Source organism: Mobula birostris, chromosome 17 (genome assembly GCF_030028105.1).
Source record: "Mobula birostris isolate sMobBir1 chromosome 17, sMobBir1.hap1, whole genome shotgun sequence".
In the NCBI taxonomy this organism is placed as follows: domain Eukaryota; kingdom Metazoa; phylum Chordata; class Chondrichthyes; order Myliobatiformes; family Myliobatidae; genus Mobula; species Mobula birostris.
The window spans coordinates 72,932,616-72,951,247 of NC_092386.1; the positions used below are offsets into that span (position 1 = coordinate 72,932,616).

Consider the following 18,632-nt stretch of genomic DNA (forward strand, 5'->3'; position numbering starts at 1 on the left):
GATAGCCAATGAGAAAGAAAACAGCCTATCATTGAGAAACAGGGAAGTGAGGGACAACATCTTTGTAAAATGTTCAAGATTTCAGTATCTCCAGTTTGAGTGTTTAATTCCTTTAGATTTTGCTTTAGTGGTTTCCCCTATTCACATTGACATTGTTGAAAGATTGCATGTTTCGTTTATTTATTTAGGATACTGCTTGGAATAGGCCTTTCTGGCCGCTCAAGCTGCACTGCCCTGATATCCCTGCCAAACCCAATTTAACCTTAACCTTATCACAGGACATCTTACAATGTTCAATTACCCTAAACCAGAGGACCTAGAGAGTATTTCATGGGGAGGACGCACAGGGCCTCCTTACAGAGAACTCTGAAATTGAACTCCAAACTCCGATGCCCTGAGCTGTAATTATGTCACAAAACCGCTACACTATGCTTAGCATTCAACATCTGTGATATAAGTCTAGTGGCATATAATAATGTTCCTTTGCATATTGTAATAAACCTCACACCACTCAAAGTATGGGCCTTCTTCATGCACTATATTTGAGAAATACTTCCTGGTTCTGATTGGCTATGGTAGATCCTGACAGGTCAGTGTCTGCTCAATGTCAACTCGGTCAATGCTAATTTGCTTCACCGTGCAGGAAATATAATCCCAGTGTGACACTAGTGCACTGATGGAGTGCTGCATATTGAGAATGTTGATGGATTTATTGAATCTTCAACGTAAAACACCCCATGATGCCACATGAAAATGTGTTTGAACAATTTAAAGCTAAATATTACCCACAAACCTACAATCAAAACAGAAAGTGCAATACATACCTCAGATCAGGCAGTTGAATAGGGGTTTCGGGTGAATGACCATTCATTATACTTTCCCACTGGAGATTGTATTCTCTCTCTCTCTGTAGCTAATGGCCTTTTAAACAATCGCATATCCAAATCATTCCACACGTGAAAAGCCCTCTCAGTCTATTTCTTCTCACTTTCCCTCTGACTCTTCCGCTGATAATCTACACACAGATGCTTTACACACCTGTGGCCTTCATAGACTTAATGTTTTTGGCCCTTTATAGAAATTATCTTTCACTATTTGCCATTATTTCTTTCAATCAAGAATTTCTTTTATGCCAATTGTTTCTGAAAGTTGCTTAATCTTAAATCCATTGGTTCTCCCGACAGGGGTTTCCAGAACTTATTGTGGAGAATATGGTGAGCATCCCTGATGCGAAGTGTACAGGGGAATTTGAGGTAAGAATCCGTAGTAATTATAAGCTGGAAATTGAAACTCTTTATGGATGCACAGATACCATAATCTTCCAGTCACCTATCTCCTGCACACTGTTAGTGACTGACCAAAATTACTGATGGCAATGGTAAGCAATCGCTCCTTAACCTTTGATCTGTCTGTAGCATGTTAACCATGCATGGATACATAATGGATTAATATTGAATTGAATACAATGTCTTTGTATATGCACAAGGCACTAAATCATTATATTTTTAGAGGTCATGGTTTATTTGCTAGATAGCAGAGTCAAACAGTATCTGTGTTGAGACGTTAAGCTGTACTGTATGTACCTGTGCAAATATTGCTGAGTAGCAAATTAGGTACAATGTGACCTGCCTGACCAATGTGAGCATAAGTGACAAAGTGTGTACAACATGTTTATGCTTGTTGATCAAAACAAGTATCTAAAGATGCTAGAAATCTAAAATTAAAAAATAGATGTTTTTATTATTGAAAATAATAAATGGTTGATAAAGAGTCAACCAAAAAGTGCTGTGACCAGGGACAAACCCTTTTACAAAGGCCACACAAGCTTTTTGTTTGGAAGGGGGAACAACAAGGCTTTTGTGATAAAATATTTTAATGGACAACATTAAGCTTTTTGGATAGATGTGACAAATCAAATCATGTCAAAAAATGATTATATCCAGTGGAAAACCTGCTTCTACAGAATTGTAAGGAAAAGCCTTAAACCTTGATGCTGTCATCAGAAGCAAGTCGAATTCTGGTCTTCATTAGAATGAATGGGAAGATTGCAAAGTCCCTAGAGATAATTCAATGTGGAGTATCGCTGGATATCTTTTACTTGATAGCATCACCTTGAAGCTAGGGTAGTGCAGGCTTTTCACTAGCTCAATGAAAATCTAAAAATAAGCAAACTTATCATATAAATGTATAAATGAACTAAACCAAAAGAACATCATTACTTGGAACTTGGAAGATGAGTATGAACATAGGATGTGGAATCACATTCATAGATCATATTTATGATGTCATTACGACTATCTTAAGCTGGATAGTCTGAATGACAATACTCACTTCTTTTGTTCTTTGTATGAATTTGCATGCTTGGGTTGAAGCACCGTACAAGGTATTCTGTCAAGGTGCATAATGGCTTGGTTTGTCAATTGCTCTGTGCATGACTAAGAACTTCAAAGAGTTGTGGACACAGCTCAGCACACAGGAACAAGCCTCCCTTCTGTGGTCTCTATCTATACTTCTCACTGCCCCAGTAAAGTAGCCAACATAATCAAAGACTCCACCTATCTCAGACATTCTTACTAGTCCCTTCTGCCATTGTGCAGAGGACACAAAAGCCTGAAATCATGGCCAACCAGGTTCAAGGGCAGCTTCTATCCCAGTGTTATCAGACTGGTGAATGATAAGTTGGACTCCTGGCCTCACAATCTACCTCACTGTCATTTTGCACTTTATTGTTTACCTGCACTGCACTCTTTCAGTAGCTTTTATACTTTATCCTGCGTTGTTATTATTTTATCTTACTCCAGCCCAATGCACTGTGTAATGATTTGTTCTGTATAAGCAGCATACAAGACAAGCTTTTCACTGTATCTTGGTACAGGTGGCAATAATAAACCAAATATCAATATATCAGCAGAGAGATCGTATTTTAAGTACTAGCCAAACAATACAATTGTTCCGTGATCAGAAATATGAACAATGTACCTATAATTTAGAGCGCATCATTAGTCGACATTTACTGTGGGGACATTGTCTGGAGACGATCCCTTTGTTGCTGTTCTGTTTGTTTTTCTCTGAGGCAGTTCTTAGTCTGATCCGTATTCTTCCAAGCGGTGACGAAATGAAAAGGAAGTGGACAGAGCTCTTGATGCAGTGAGTGACTCAATGACTCCCATGATGCACCACTTAAGGGAGCTTATCCTCAACACTTATAAGAAGGTAATTATCATTTTTGCTTTCAAAAGAAGCTGTATTTCCCACGGTCAACAGATCATTACGGCATGTTTACTTTCCATTCACTATTATGTTGACAGTATAGGGACTCAAGTGACCGGAAGGTGGCTAAAGCAGGGATCCAAGTAAGTACTGGCAAGAAGTGGAGGGCAGAGGAAGCTGTTCAGGAGGCAGAGGCCAGGATGCATCACAGGAGGCTGGTGGGAGTGGTCACACAAGGCCGAGCTGGGCTAGGATCCTTTCCAACTCCCCAAATGGACACCAGAGGGAAGGAAAGGCATCGTCTAGTTCAGGAGGAGGTGAGAGCAGTAGTAAAGGAGACGAGAGCCTGCAAGGTGCTGGCAATGAAGCAACAGGGAGCTTGGACAAGGTGGGAGAATGCAGTTGAGAGGAAAGTGACCTGGGCTGATCTTTGGAAAGCCGAACCACACTGCATCCTTTTTCTCATCCAGGCAGTGTACGATGTGCTTCCAAGCCCATCAAACCTGCACACATGGGGCAAGGCAGAGTCATCTGCATGCCCACTGTGCTCGAAGCGAGGAACCCTGGAGCACATCCTCAGCGGCTGTGCAAGGGCACTTGGTGAGGGACGGTACAGGTGGAGGCATGATCAGGTCCTGAAGACCATCGCTGAAGCTGTCAGCGCAGGAGTTGAGTGGGCGAAGCAGTCCCGACCCTCCAAGCAGACCATTGCCTTTGTCAGAGCTGGGGAGTAGCCAATACCTGCCAAAAGAATATCTGCAGGCATTCTAACCTCTGCAAGGGACTGGCAGCTGTTGGTGGACCTTGAAGGGCAGCTGAAGTTCCCCAACCATATCGCAGCCACCACCCTGCGACCAGACATTGTCCTAGTGTCTGACTCTACTAAGCAAGTGGTGCTGCTGGAGCTGACAGTCCCATGGGAAGATCGCTTGGAAGAGGCCTTTGAAAGGAAGCTCTCCAAGTACGCAGGACTGGTCAGCAACTGTCAGCAGGCTGGATAGAGAGCGAGGTGTCTCCCAGTGGAGGTTGGTTGTAGGGGATTCGTAGCCCGTTCTTTAGTTGGAGCCTTCAGCATTTTGGGCATCGAGGGAGAGAGGAAGAGGAGAGCCATCCGCAGTACCACGGATGCGGCACAGAGGGCCTCAAGATGGCTGTGGCTCAAAAGAGGGGAGCCATGGAGTCATAAGTAGCTAGCCATCTGGACACAAGCTGGGGTCTGATCAGCCCTGGCTGGGTCACCTGGAGGAGGTTGTATGATGTTGAAAGACCCGAAACACCCGATGATTCCAGGAACATCACTGAAGATGTGTCCAGAAGCATCAATAGATGTATGTACACAGTTGACAGTTTATTCAATTCATTTATTAGACTTAATGTTCACCATGTTTGCTTGTCATTGAAACTGATCATGTGACCTGCTAGATTTGTAAGTGATCTCACACCGGGTCTCCAATCCATACAAATGTCTTCTAATGTGAACTCTCAATTGGAGGCCTTAATACCAGAGGACCTCTCCACCACTACACTGCTGGGCCACCAATATTGAAGGGAGACCCCATTTGAGTAATGTTGTTTTCCTGCTTATCTGCAGCTGGACTACAAGAAGAATGGTTTATTGGCAATTTTGTATGAGAATGGAATTATAATGGAAATAATTCATGTGCAAAAAAGAGAGAGCAAAGAATTAATCCAGCAAGGTTCAGACAATGCAGAGCAGAAGATGCATTTTATCTGGAACACAGCTATCTACATTATATTTCCATTGTCCAAGCACTCCCATGTTGCTGCCATTCAGGTAACAGGTGCTCACCCCTGTAGAGAGTGAGCAGTTTCAAGTTCCTGGGTGTCAAGATCTCTGAGGATCTAACCTGGTTCCAACATATCGATGCAGTTATAAAGAAGGCAAGACAGCAGCTATACTTCATTAGGAGTTTGAAGAGATTCGGTATGTCAACAAATACACTCAAGAACTTCTACAGTTGTACCGTAGAGAGCATTCTGACAGGCTGCATCACTGTCTGGTATGGGGAGCTACTGTACAGGTCCGAACGAAGCTGCAGAGGGTTGTAAATTTAGTCGACTCCATCTTGGGTACTAGTCTACAAAGTACCCAGAACATCTTCTATGACTGGTGTCTCAGAAAGGCAGCTTCCATTATTAAGGACCCCCAGCACCCAGAGCATGCCCTTTACTCATTGTTATCATGAGTAGGAGGTACAGAAGCCTGAAGGCACACACTCAGCGATTCAGGAACAGCTTCTTCCCCTCTACCATCTGATTCCTAAATGGACAATGAACCCATGAACACTACCTCACTTTTTTAATATATATTCTTTGTGCTTTTTGCACGATTTTTAATTATTCATTATACGTATACTGTAATTGATTTACTTATTTATGATTTTTTTTTATATTATGTATTGCTTTGAACTGCTGCTGCTAAATTAACAAATTTCACACCACATGCTGGTGATAATAAACCTGATTCTGATTCTAATAAGAAGCAGTAACTCACTCTTTACTGTTCATCACTGCCTCTTTCCTTTATTCTCTTTCCAAAATTGGATAAGGAGCCTGGTCTGGTTCCTTCTCCTGCCTGATTTATGGATAGAATTAAGGGAGGGAAGAACCTGAAACCAGTCATTAAGTTTCAGAGTCAACCTTCAATTGACCCTTTTGCTCAGATTTCCAGAATCTGCAGATTTTCTCTTGTTTGTGATTGAACCTACCAGGTGGTATTTCTTTCGACTGTGGGTGGAAGCTGGAGCAATGTACAAACTCCTTACAGATAGCGGCAGGGGCTCGTACTGTAAAGCATTGTGCTAACTGCCACATGACCATGCCACCCCAAAGAATGAAGAGTTGTGCTAATAGTTAATTAAAGACAAAGGCTCTGAATGGCAGCAGCCCATCCACTTTATAAGTTACACTCTGGGATCCAAAGCGAGTTTTTGGCTGATGCCCCTTCTCTTCTGATATCTTCCATAAAGAATTTCAAATTGTACATCCAAGGGCCTTACTGATATGGCTAAAAAGCACTATAGATAGAAGGAATGACTCTAGAGCCATAGTCATAGAAAGGTACAGCACAAAAACAGGCTCTTTGGCCCATCTAGTCCGTGCCAAACCATTTAAAGTGCCTACACCCATCGACCTGTATTGGGACCATAGCCCTCAGTACCCTTACCATCCATGGACCTCTCCAAACTGCTGTTAAACATTGAAATTGAGCTCACATGTCGCATTTGTGCTGGCAGCTCATTCCACACTCTCACAACCCTCTGAGTGTAAACGTTTCCCCTCAACTTCTCACCTTTCACCCTTAACCCATAGTCTCCAGTGGTAATTCCACCCAAAACCTCAAGTGGAAAAAGTCTGTTTGCACTAACCCTATCTACACCCCTCACAATTTTGTATACCTCTACCAAATCTGCTCTCAATCTTCTACGTTCCAAGGAATAAAGTACTAACCAAATCAATCTTTCCTTATTACTCGGGTCCTCCCGCCACGGCAACAAACTTGTAAATTTTCTCTGTTCTCACTCAACCCTGTTTACATCTTTACTGTAGGTAGGTGACCAAAACTGAATACAGTACTCCAAATTAGGCCTCACCAACATCTTGTACAACTTCAACATAACATCTCATCTCCTGTACTCAGTACTTTGATTTATGAAGACCAATGTGCCAAAAGCTTTCTTTATGGCTCTATCTACTGTGGTGTCACTTTCAATGAAATATAGACCTGTATTCCCAGATCCCTTTGTTCTATCACACTCCCCAGTGCCCTACCGTTCACTGTGTAAGATGTACACTGATTGGTCCCATTGAAGTGCAACACCTCACACTTGTCAGTATTAAAGCCATCTGCCATTTTTCAGTCCATTTGTCCAGCTGATCCAGATCCCTTTGCAAGCCATGATGGCCTTCCTCAGTGTCCACTGCACCCCCAATCTTGGTGTCATCTGTGAATTTGCCGATCCAGTTAACCACATTATCATCCAGATCTAGGGAAGTGGGCTCCGCATCAACCATCATAGCAGACCTAATGACTTTGCAAATGCTATCAGTTCAAAACATATTCACTTTTACTTATTAGATAGAAGACAATTTCTTACAATATTACACAGTTCTGTTTACTTGCTGCATTAATGTTGAGCAAAAGTACGCGTAAATTACACAACACCACTGAAAAATTTGTAGGCCAATAGCAACCAAAACAGTAAGATCTTATCATGATATTCGAAGCAACTTTATTCAGATAGACAATGTTCTGAAGCAATTAAGTTATAGTCAGGCAATCTTTGAGGGTTTTGTACATCAGTAGATGGCAATATTGTACCACAAACACTCCTTGCCTACTCAAATGTGTATGATATCTGTGAAGAGGGAAATGGAATGTTGCATGGTTGTAGACATTTCACCTTACCTGAGAGACTGGTGTTGAAGCATATCAGCTGTCTGAGAGGTGACTTGTATCTGCTCCAGTTCACCTACCGAAGCAACAGGTCTACAGCAGATGCCATCTCACTGGCTCTTCACACAACCCTGGAACACCTGGACAGTAAAGATCCATCATACATCAGGATGCTCTTTATCTACTACAGTTCGTAATTTAACACCATCACCCCTTCACAGCTAATCAGTAAACTCCAAAACTTGGACCTCAATGCCCCCTTGTGCAATTAGATCCCGGATTTTCTCACTTGTAGACCTCAGTCAGTTCAGATTGACAAAAACATTTCCTCCACAATCTCCATCAGCACAGGAGCAGCACAGGAATGTGTACTTAGCCCCTGCTCTACTTGCACCTGTGACTGGGGCTAAGCACAGCTCCAACACCATATACAGCACAAGTTTGCTGATGACTGTATCGTTGTCTGCTGTATCAAAGGGGGTGAGGGAGAGTGGAAATTTGGCTGAGTGGTGTCATAACAACAACCTCACTCAGTGTCAATAAGACCAAGGAACTGATTGTAAACTTAAGGAAAGGGAAACCAGGTGAGGGTTAGTAACTTGAAATTCCCAGATGTCACTATCTCAGAGGACCTATCCTGGATCCATCATAAAAATATAATTGTGAAGAAAACACGACAGTGCATCTACTTCCTCAGGAGTCTGTGGAGATTTGGCATGTCATCAAAAACCTTGGCAAACTTCTGTGGATGTGTGGTGGAAAGTGTGCTGCCTGACTGCATCACAGCCTGGTATGGGAACACCAATGCCTTTGACTGGAAAACCCTACAAAACGTCGTAGGTTCAGCCTGGTGCATCATGGGTAAAACCCTCTCACCCTTTGAACACATCTACATGAAATATTGACATAGAAAAGCAGCATTCGTTATCAGAGATCACCACCACCCAGGCCATGCTCTCCTCTCACTGCTGCCATCAGGTAGAAGATACAAGAGCCTCAGGATTCATAGTCATAGTCATACTTTATTGATCCCGAGGGAAATTGGTTTTTGTTACAGTTGCACCATAAATAATAAATAGTAATAAAACCATAAATAGTTAAATAGTAATATGTAAATTATGCCAGGAAATAAATCCAGGACCAGCCTATTGGCTCAGGGTGTCTGACCCTCCAAGGGAGGAGTTGTAAAGTTTGATGGCCACAGGCAGGAATGACTTTCTATGACGCTCTGTGTTGCATCTTGGTGGAATGAGTCTCTGGCTGAATGTACTCCTGTGCCCAACCAGTACATTATGTAGTGGATGGGAGACATTGACCAAGATGGCATGCAACTTGGACAGTATCCTCTTTTCAGACACCACCGTCAGAGAGTCTAGTTCCATCCCCACAACATCACTGGCCTTATGAATGAGTTTGTTGATTCTGTTGGTGTCTGCTACCCTCAGCCTGCTGCCCCAGCACACAACAGCAAACATGATAGCACTGGCCACCACAGACTTGTAGAACATCCTCAGCATCAGTCTGGCAGATGTTAAAGGACCTCAGTCTCCTCAGGAAATAGAGACGGCTCTGACCCTTCTTGTAGACAGCCTCAGTGTTCTTAGACCAGTGCAGTTTATTGTCAGTTCGTATCCCCAGGTATTTGTAATCCTCCACCATGTCCACACTGACCCCCTGGATGGAAACAGGGGTCACTGGTACCTTAGCTCTCCTCAGGTCTACCACATGCTCCTTAGTCTTTTTCACATTAAGCTGCAGATAATTCTGCTCACACCATGTGACAAAGTTTCCTACCGTAGCCCTGTACTCAGCCTCATCTCCCTTGCTGATGCATCCAACTATGGCAGAGTCATCAGAAAACTTCTGAAGATGACAAGACTCTGTGCAGCAGTTGAAGTCCGAGGTGTAAATGGTGAAGAGAAAGGGAGACAAGACAGTCCCCTGTGGAGCCCCAGTGCTGCTGATCACACTGTTGGACACACAGTGTTGCAAGCACACGTACTGTGGTCTGCCAGTCAGGTAATCAAGAATCCATGACACCAGGAAAGCATCCACCTGCATCGCTGTCAGCTTCTTCCCCAGCAGAGCAGGGCGGATGGTGTTGAACGCACTGGAGAAGTCAAAAAACATGACCCTCACAGTGCTCGCTGGCTTGTCCAGGTGGGCGTAGACACTGTTCAGCAGGTAGACGATGGCATCCTCAACTCCTAGTCGGGGCTGGTAGGCGAACTGGAGGGGAATTTCACACCACCAGGTTCAAGGATAGTTACTACCCCTCAACCAGCAGGCTCTTGAACAAAAGGGGATAACTACACTCTTTTAAGGACTCTTTTATATTGTTATTTCATGCTCATTAAACTAAATTGGCAGGGGGATGGGAACTGGAATGACAGAGCGGAGGAAGGGGAAAACAGAAATAAATCTAAGATAGTGAGCAGTAAAGATGTCAAGAAAGACAGGCAGGTGATGGGGCAAATTTGTAGCCATTGGGATGAGTTGCAGTGTAATAAGGTTGCAGTGAAATCAAAGCGAAAAGTATCAAATACTGGTCTTAAGGTGTTGTACTTAAATGCACGCAGCATAAGGAATAAGGTGGATGATCTTGTCGTACAGCTACAGATTGGCAGGTATGATATTGTGGCCATCCCTGAGACGTGGTTAAAGGATGCATGTCTCTGGGAGCTGAATGTCCAAGGATACACGGTGTAGCAGAAGGATAGGAAGGTAGGTAGAGGGGGAGCCGTGGCTTTATTGGTAAGAAATGCCATTAAATCATTGGAAAGAGGTGATATAGGATCGGAAGGTGCAGAATCTTTATAGGTTGAGCTAAGAAATAGCAGGGGTAAAAGGACCCTGGTGGTATTTATTTATAGGCCTCCAAATAGCTGCAGTAATGTGGACTACAAATTACAACTGGAAATAGAAAAGGCTTGTCAGAAGGGCAGTGTTATGATAATTGTGGGGAGTTTTAACATGCGAGTGGATGGGGAAAATCAGGTTGGCATAGGACCTCAAGAGGGAGAGTTTGTAGAATGTCTGCGAGATGGCTTTTTAGAACAGCTTGTTGTTGAGCCCACTAGGGGATCGGCTGTACTGGATTGGGTATTGTGTAATGAACCGGAGGTGATTAGAGAGTTTGAGGTGAAGGAACCCTTAGGAGGCAGTGATTGAATTCACTGTGAAACTTGAAAAAGAGAAGCCGAAATCTGATGTGTCAGTATTTCAATGGAGTAAAGGAAATTACAGTGGCATGAGAGAGGAACTGGCCAAAGTTGACTGGAAAGAGACACTGGCAGGAAAGACAGCAGAGCAGCAGTGGCTGGAGTTTATGCGAGAAATGAGGAATGTGCAAAACAGGTATATTCCAAAAAAGAAGAAATTTTCGAGTGGAAAAAGGATGCAACTGTGGTTGACAAGAGAAGTCAAAGCCAAAGTCAAAGCAAAGGAGAGGGCATACAAGGAAGCAAAAATTAGTGGGAAGACAGAGGATTGGGAAGTTTTTAAAACCTTACAAAAGGAAACCAAGAAGGACATTAAGAAGGAAAAGATTAACTATGAAAGGAAGCTAGCAAATAATATCAAAGAGGATACTAAAAGCTTTTTCAAGTATATAAAGAGTAAACGACAGGTGAGAGTAGATATAGGACCAATAGAAAATGATGTTGGAGAAATTGTAATGGGAGATAAGGAGATGGCAGAGGAACTGAATGAATATTTTGCATCAGTCTTCACTGAGGAAGACATCAGCAGTATACTGGACACTCAAGGGTGGCAGGGAAGAGAAGTGGGCGCAATCACAATTACGACAGAGAAAGTACTCAGGAAGCTGAATAGTCTAAAGGTAGATAAATCTCCCGGACCAGATGGAATGCACCCTCGTGTTCTGAAGGAAGTAGCTGTGGAGATTGCGGAGGCATTAGCGATGATCTTTCAAAAGTCGATAAATTCTGGCATGGTTCTGGAGGACTGGAAGATTGCAAATGTCATTCTGCTATTTAAGAAGGAGGCAAGGAAGCAAAAAGGAAATTATAGTCCTGTTAGCTTGACACCGGTGGTTGGGAAGTTGTTGGGGTCAATTGTCAAGGATAAGGTTACAGAGTACCTGGAGGCATATGACAAGATAGGCAGAACTCAGCATGGATTCCTTAAAGGAAAATCCTGCCTGACAAACCTATTACAATTTTTTGAGGAAATTACAAGTAGGCTAGACAAGGGAGATGTAGTGGATGTTGTATATTTGGATTTTCAGAAGGCCTTTGACAAGGTGCCACACATGAGGCTACTTAACAAAATAAGAGCCCATGGAATTACTGGAAAGTTACATACGTGGATAGAGCGTTGGCTGATTGGCAGGAAACAGAGAGTGGGAATAAAGGGATCCTATTCTGGTTAGCTGCTGGTTACCAGTGGTTTTCCACAGGGGTCCGTGTTGGGGCTGCTTCTTTTTACATTGTACATCAACGATTTGGATTATGGAATAGATGGCTTTGTGGCTAAGCTTGCTGACGATACGAAGATAGGTGGAGGGGCCGGTAGTGCCGAGGAAACGGAGAGTCTGCAGAGAGACTTGGATAGATTGGAAGAATGGATGGAGCTGTGGCAAATGAAGTACAATGTTGGAAAGTGTATGGTTATGCACTTTGGCAGAAAAAATAAATGAGCAGTCTGTTATTTAAATAGGGAAAGAATTCAAAGTTCTGAGATGCAACAGGACTTGGGAGTCCTCATACAGGATTCCCTTAAAGTTAACCTCCAGGTTGAGTCAGTAGTGAAGAAGGTGAATGAAATGTTGGCATTCATTTCTGGAGGAATAGAGTATAGGAGCAGGGATGTCATGTTGAGGCTCTGTAAGGCGCTGGTGAGACCTCACTTGGAGTACAGTGGGCAGTTTTGGTCTCCTTATTTAAGAAAGGATGTGCTGACGTTGGAGAGGGTACAGAGAAGATTCACTGGAATGATTCCGGGAATGAGAAGGTTAACATATGAGGAACGTTTGTCTGCTCTTGGACTGTATACCTTGGAGTTCAGAAGAATGAGGGGAGACCTCACAGAAACATTTCAAATGTTGAAAGACATGGGCAGAGTGGATGTGCAAAGTTGTTTCCCATGATGGGGGAGTCTAGTACGAGAGGGCATGACTTAAGGATTGAAGGGCGCCCATTCAGAACAGAAGTGTGAAGAAATTTTTTTTAGTCAGAGGGTGGTGAATCTGTGGAATTTGTTGCCATGGGCAGCAGTGGAGGCCAAGTCATTGGGTGTATTTAAGGCAGAGATTGATAGGTATCTGAGTAGCCAGGGCATCAAAGGTTATGGTGAGAAGGTGGGGGAGTAGGACTAAATGGGAGAATGGATCAGCTCATGAAAAAATGGTGGAGCAGACGCGATGGGCCGAATGGCTGACTTCTGCTCCTTTGTCTTATGGTCTTATGGTCTTATTATTTATTGCTATTTCTTTACTATCTGCACTTGCACAGTTTACAGTTTATAGTTACTGTTCTATATATTTGCTAAGTATGCCTGCAGAAAAACAATCTCTGGGTTGTATGTGGTGAGATGAATGTACTCTGATAATAAATTTTATTTTGAACTTAAAAATTAACATTGAAACCAATGTTTATTCATTCCAAATTAAGTTTAGTTTCTGAAATTACAATAATCTGATACCTCCAAGACACCTTACTGAATTAAAATGGCCTGTTAGCCTCTGTTGAACAGAAGAATCCCCACCTGTATTTTCAACTATTTCCTAAATGTTATGCATTCTCTCATGCCATGATCTTACAGTATTTGCAAGGCAGATTTTGAAGGAATTCTGGCATCTGCACATGCCATGATTTTAGAATATTCACAAGGCAGATTTTGAAGGAATTCATGGTCTTTCCACATGCCATGATTTTAGAGTATTTGGAAGGTAGATATTGAAGGAATTCGGGGCCTCTCCACAGCAGAGCATCAAATGCAAAGATTTAACTTAGTAGAGGTGGCAACCCTTTAAATAATTCAACAGTCTTGTAGACTCAATCAATCAGGTAATTCTATACAAATTTGCCAAAAAGGTAAGCATTTAAGGAAATCACTTTTTAAGAACTGTGCTATTTTTATAAGGGTAGTTAACACAACAAAAATGTCTGAATGGCTTCAGTCCCAACTTACTTTAAATTTTATTCTGGCTGTGAGGATTTCCCCCTAAAATATTTCAATGTTAGCTCACACTAATGGTGGATAAAAATTATTATGAAAATATAAGAATAAGTAGCTGAATGAAAAGGAGTAACAAGATGGTGCTCATGGGTTTGTGGACAGTTCAGAGGTCTGATGGTGAGGCGAAGAAGCTGCTCCGGTATTGCTGAGTGTGGATTCTTAGGACCCCGTACCTCCTCCCCAGTGGTAGTAAAATGAAGAGGGTTTGCAGCAGATTGTGAGGGTCTTTTGTGATGGATGCTGCTTCTTGAGGCACTGTCTCTTGATGATGCCCATGATGATGTCCTGGATGGTGGTGAGGGTTGTGCCCATGATGTCCTGGATGGTGGTGAGGGTTGTGCCCGTGATGATGTCCTGGATGGTGGTGAGGGATGATGCCCATAATGATGTCCTGGATGGTGGTGAGGGTTGTGCCCATGATGATGTCCTGGATGGTGGTGAGGGATGTGCCCATGATGATGGTGAGGGTTGTGCCCTTGATGATGTCCTGGATGGTGAAGGTTTTGCCCATGATGATGGTGAGGGTTGTGCCCTTGATGATGTCCTGGATGGTGGTGAGGGTTTTGCCCATGATGATGGTGAGGGTTGTGCCCTTGATGATGTCCTGAATGGGTATGAGGGTTGTGCCCTTGATGATGGTGAGGGTTGTGCCCTTGATGATGTCCTGGATGGGTATGAGGGTTGTGCCCATGATTATGTCCTGGATGGTGGTGAGGGTTGTACCCATGATGATTTCCTTGATAGTGGTTAGAGTTGTGCCCTTGATGATGTCCTGGATGGTGGTTTATGGTTGTGCCCTTGATGATATTCTGGATTGTGGTGACGGTTGTGCCCATGATGATGTCCTGGATGGTGGTGAGGGTTGTGCCCATGATGTCCTGAATGGTAGTGAGGGTTGTGCCCGTGATGATGTCCTGGATGGTGGTGAGGGATGATGCCCATGATGATGTCCTGGATGGTGGTGAGGGTTGTGCCCATGATGATGTCCTGGATGGTGGTGAGGGTTGTGCCCATGATGATGTCCTGGATGGTGGTGAGGGATGTACCCATGATGATGGTGAGGGTTGTGCCCTTGATGATGTCCTGGATGGTGGTGAGGATTTTGCCCATGATGATGGTGAGGGTTGTGCCCTTGATGATGTCCTGGATGGTGGTGAGGGTTGTGCCCATGATGATGGTGAGGGTTGTGCCCTTGATGATGTCCTGGATGGTGGTGAGGGTTTTGCCCATGATGATGGTGAGGGTTGTGCCCTTGATGATGTCCTGGATGGTGGTGAGGGTTTTGCCCATGATGATGGTGAGGGTTGTGCCCTTGATGATGTCCTGGATGGGTATGAGGGTTGTGCCCTTGATGATGTCCTGGATGGTGGTGAGGGTTTGCCCATGATTATGTCCTGGATGGTGGTGAGGGTTGTACCCATGATGATTTCCATGATAGTGGTTAGAGTTGTGCCCATGATGATGTCCTGGGTAGTGGTTAGAGTTGTGCCCTTGATGATGTCCTGGGTGGTGGTTTATGGTTGTGCCCTTGATGATATTCTGGATAGTGGTGACGGTTGTGCCCATGATGATGTCCTGGATGGTGGTGAAGGTTGTGCCCATGATGTCCTGGATGGTAGTGAGGGTTGTGCCCATGATGATGTCCTGGATGGTAGTGAGGGATGTGCCCATGATGATGTCCTGGATGGTGGAGAGCATTGTGCCCATGATGATGTCCTAGATGGTGGTGAGGTTTGTGCCCTTGATGTCCTGGATGGTGGTGAGGGTTTTGCCCATGATGCTGTCCTGGATGCTGATGATGATTGTGCCCATGATGATCTCTTGGATGGTGGTTTATGGTTGTGCCAATGATGCTGTCCTGGATGCTGTTGATTGTTGTGCCCTAGATGATGTCCTGGATGGTTGTTTATGGTTGTGCCCATGATAATGTCCTGGATGGTGTTGAGGTTGTGCCGTTGATGATGTCCTGGATGGTGGTGAGTTGTGCCGTTGATGATGTCCTGGATGATGGGGAGGGTTGCGCCCTTAATGATGGCCGGGATGGTGGGTTATGGTTGTACCCTTGACGATGTCCTGGATGGTGGTGAGGGTTGTGCCCATGATGATGTCCTGGATGGTGCTGATGGTTGTGCCCCTAATGATGTCCTGGATGGTGGTTTATGGTTGTGCCCATCATGATGTCCTGGATGGTGGTGAGGGTTATGCCCAGGATGCTGTCCTGGATGCTGTTGATTGTTGTGCCCTTGATGATGTCCTGGATGGTGGTTTACTGATGTGCCCATGATGATGTCCTGGATGGTGGTGAGGGTCTGCCCATGATGATGTCCTGATGGTGGTGATGATTGTGCCAATGATGATCTCTTGGATGGTCGTTTATGGTTGTGCCAATGATGCTGTCCTGGATGCTGTTGATTGTTGTGCCCTAGATGATGTCCTGGATGGTTGTTTATGGTTGTGCCCATGATGATGTCCTGGATGGTGGTGAGGGTCTGCCCATGATGATGTTCTGGATGGTGGTCAGGGTTGTGCCCATGATGATGTCCTGAATGATGGTGAGGTTGTGCCCATGATGATGTCCTGGATGGAGGTGAGGGTTGTCCCCTTAATGATGTCCTGGATGGTGATGATGGTTGTGCCCTTGATGATGTCCTGGATGGTGGTGAGGGTTTTGCCCATGATGCTGTCCTGGATGCTGATGATGATTGTGCCCATGATGATCTCTAGGATGGTGGTTTATGGTTGTGCCCATGATGATGTCCTGGATGGTGCTGATGGTTGTGCCCCTAATGATGTCCTGGATGGTGGTTTATGGTTGTGCCCATCATGATGTCCTGGATGGTGGTGAGCATTGTGCCAATGATGCTGTCCTGGATGCTGTTGATTGTTGTGCCCTAGATGATGTCCTGGATGGTTGTTTATGGTTGTGCCCATGATAATGTCCTGGATGGTGTTGAGGTTGTGCCGTTGATGATGTCCTGGATGGTGGTGAGTTGTGCCGTTGATGATGTCCTGGATGGTGAGGAGGGTTGCGCCCTTGATGATGGCCGGGATGGTGGGTTATGGTTGTACCCTTGACGATGTCCTGGATGGTGGTGAGGGTTGTGCCCATGATGATGTCCTGGATGGTGGTGAGGGTTGTGCCCCTAATGATGTCCTGGATGGTGGTTTATGGTTGTGCCCATCATGATGTCCTGGATGGTGGTGAGGGTTATGCCCAGGATGCTGTCCTGGATGCTGGTTTATGGTTGTGCCCTTGATGATGTCCTGGATGGTGGTTTACTGATGTGCCCATGATGATGTCCTGGATGGTGGTGAGGGTCTGCCCATGATGATGTTCTGGATGGTGGTCAGGGTTGTGCCCATGATGATGTCCTGAATGGTGGTGAGGTTGTGCCCATGATGATGTCCTGGATGGAGGTGAGGGTTGTCCCCTTGATGATGTCCTGGATGGTGATGATGGTTGTGCCCTTGATGATGTCCTGGATGGTGGTGAGGGTTGTGCCCATGGTGATGTCCTGAATGGTGGTGAGGGCTGTGCCCTTGATGATGTCCTGAATGGTGGTGTGGGTTGTGCTCATGATGCTGTACTGATGTTGGTGAGGGTTGTGTCCTTGATGATGTCCTCGATGGTGGAGAGGATTGTGCCCATGATGTTGTACTGATGTTGGTGAGGGTTGTGCCCTTAATGATGTCCTGATGGTGGTGAGCATTGTGCCCATGATGTTGTACTGATGTTTGTGAGGGTTGTGCCCTTGATGATGTGCTGGATGGTGGAGACGATTGTGCCCATGACAATGTCCTGGATGGTGGTGAGGGTTGTGCCCATGATGATGTCCTGGAAGGTGGTGAGGATTGTGATCATGATGATGTCCTGGATGGTGGTTTATGGTTGTGCCCAGGATGATGTCCTGGATGGTGGCGAGGGTTGGCCCTTTGATGATGTCTTGGATGGTGGTGAAGATTGTGCTCTTGATGATGTCCTTGATGGTGGTGAGGGTTGTGCTCATGATGATGTCCTGGATGGTAGTGAGGGTTGTGCCCAGGATGCTGTCCTGGATGCTGATGGTTGTACCCATGATGATATCCTGGATGGTGGTTTATGATTGTGCCCATGATGATGTCCTTTATGGTGGTGAGGGTTCTGCTCATAATGCTGTCCTGGATGGTAATGAGGGATGTACCCATGATGATGGTGAGGGTTGTGCCCTTGATGATGTCCTGGATGGTGGTGAGGATTTTGCCCATGATGATGGTGAGGGTTGTGCCCTTGATGATGTGCTGGATGGTGGAGACGATTGTGCCCATGACAATGTCCTGGATGGTGGTGAGGGTTGTGCCCATGATGATGTCCTGGAAGGTGGTGAGGATTGTGATCATGATGATGTCCTGGATGGTGGTTTATGGTTGTGCCCAGGATGATGTCCTGGATGGTGGCGAGGGTTGGCCCTTTGATGATGTCTTGGATGGTGGTGAAGATTGTGCTCTTGATGATGTCCTTGATGGTGGTGAGGGTTGTGCTCATGATGATGTCCTGGATGGTAGTGAGGGTTGTGCCCAGGATGCTGTCCTGGATGCTGATGGTTGTACCCATGATGATATCCTGGATGGTGGTTTATGATTGTGCCCATGATGATGTCCTTTATGGTGGTGAGGGTTCTGCTCATAATGCTGTCCTGGATGGTAATGAGGGATGTACCCATGATGATGGTGAGGGTTGTGCCCTTGATGATGTCCTGGATGGTGGTGAGGATTTTGCCCATGATGATGGTGAGGGTTGTGCCCTTGATGATGTCCTGGATGGTGG

The 18,632-nt window shown here is 44.8% G+C and overlaps 1 pseudogene; it reads left to right on the forward strand.

Annotated features, from left to right (window-relative positions):
• Window positions 1-18,632, forward strand: part of LOC140211459 (uncharacterized) — a 177,496-nt pseudogene that overhangs the window by 59,096 nt on the left and 99,768 nt on the right.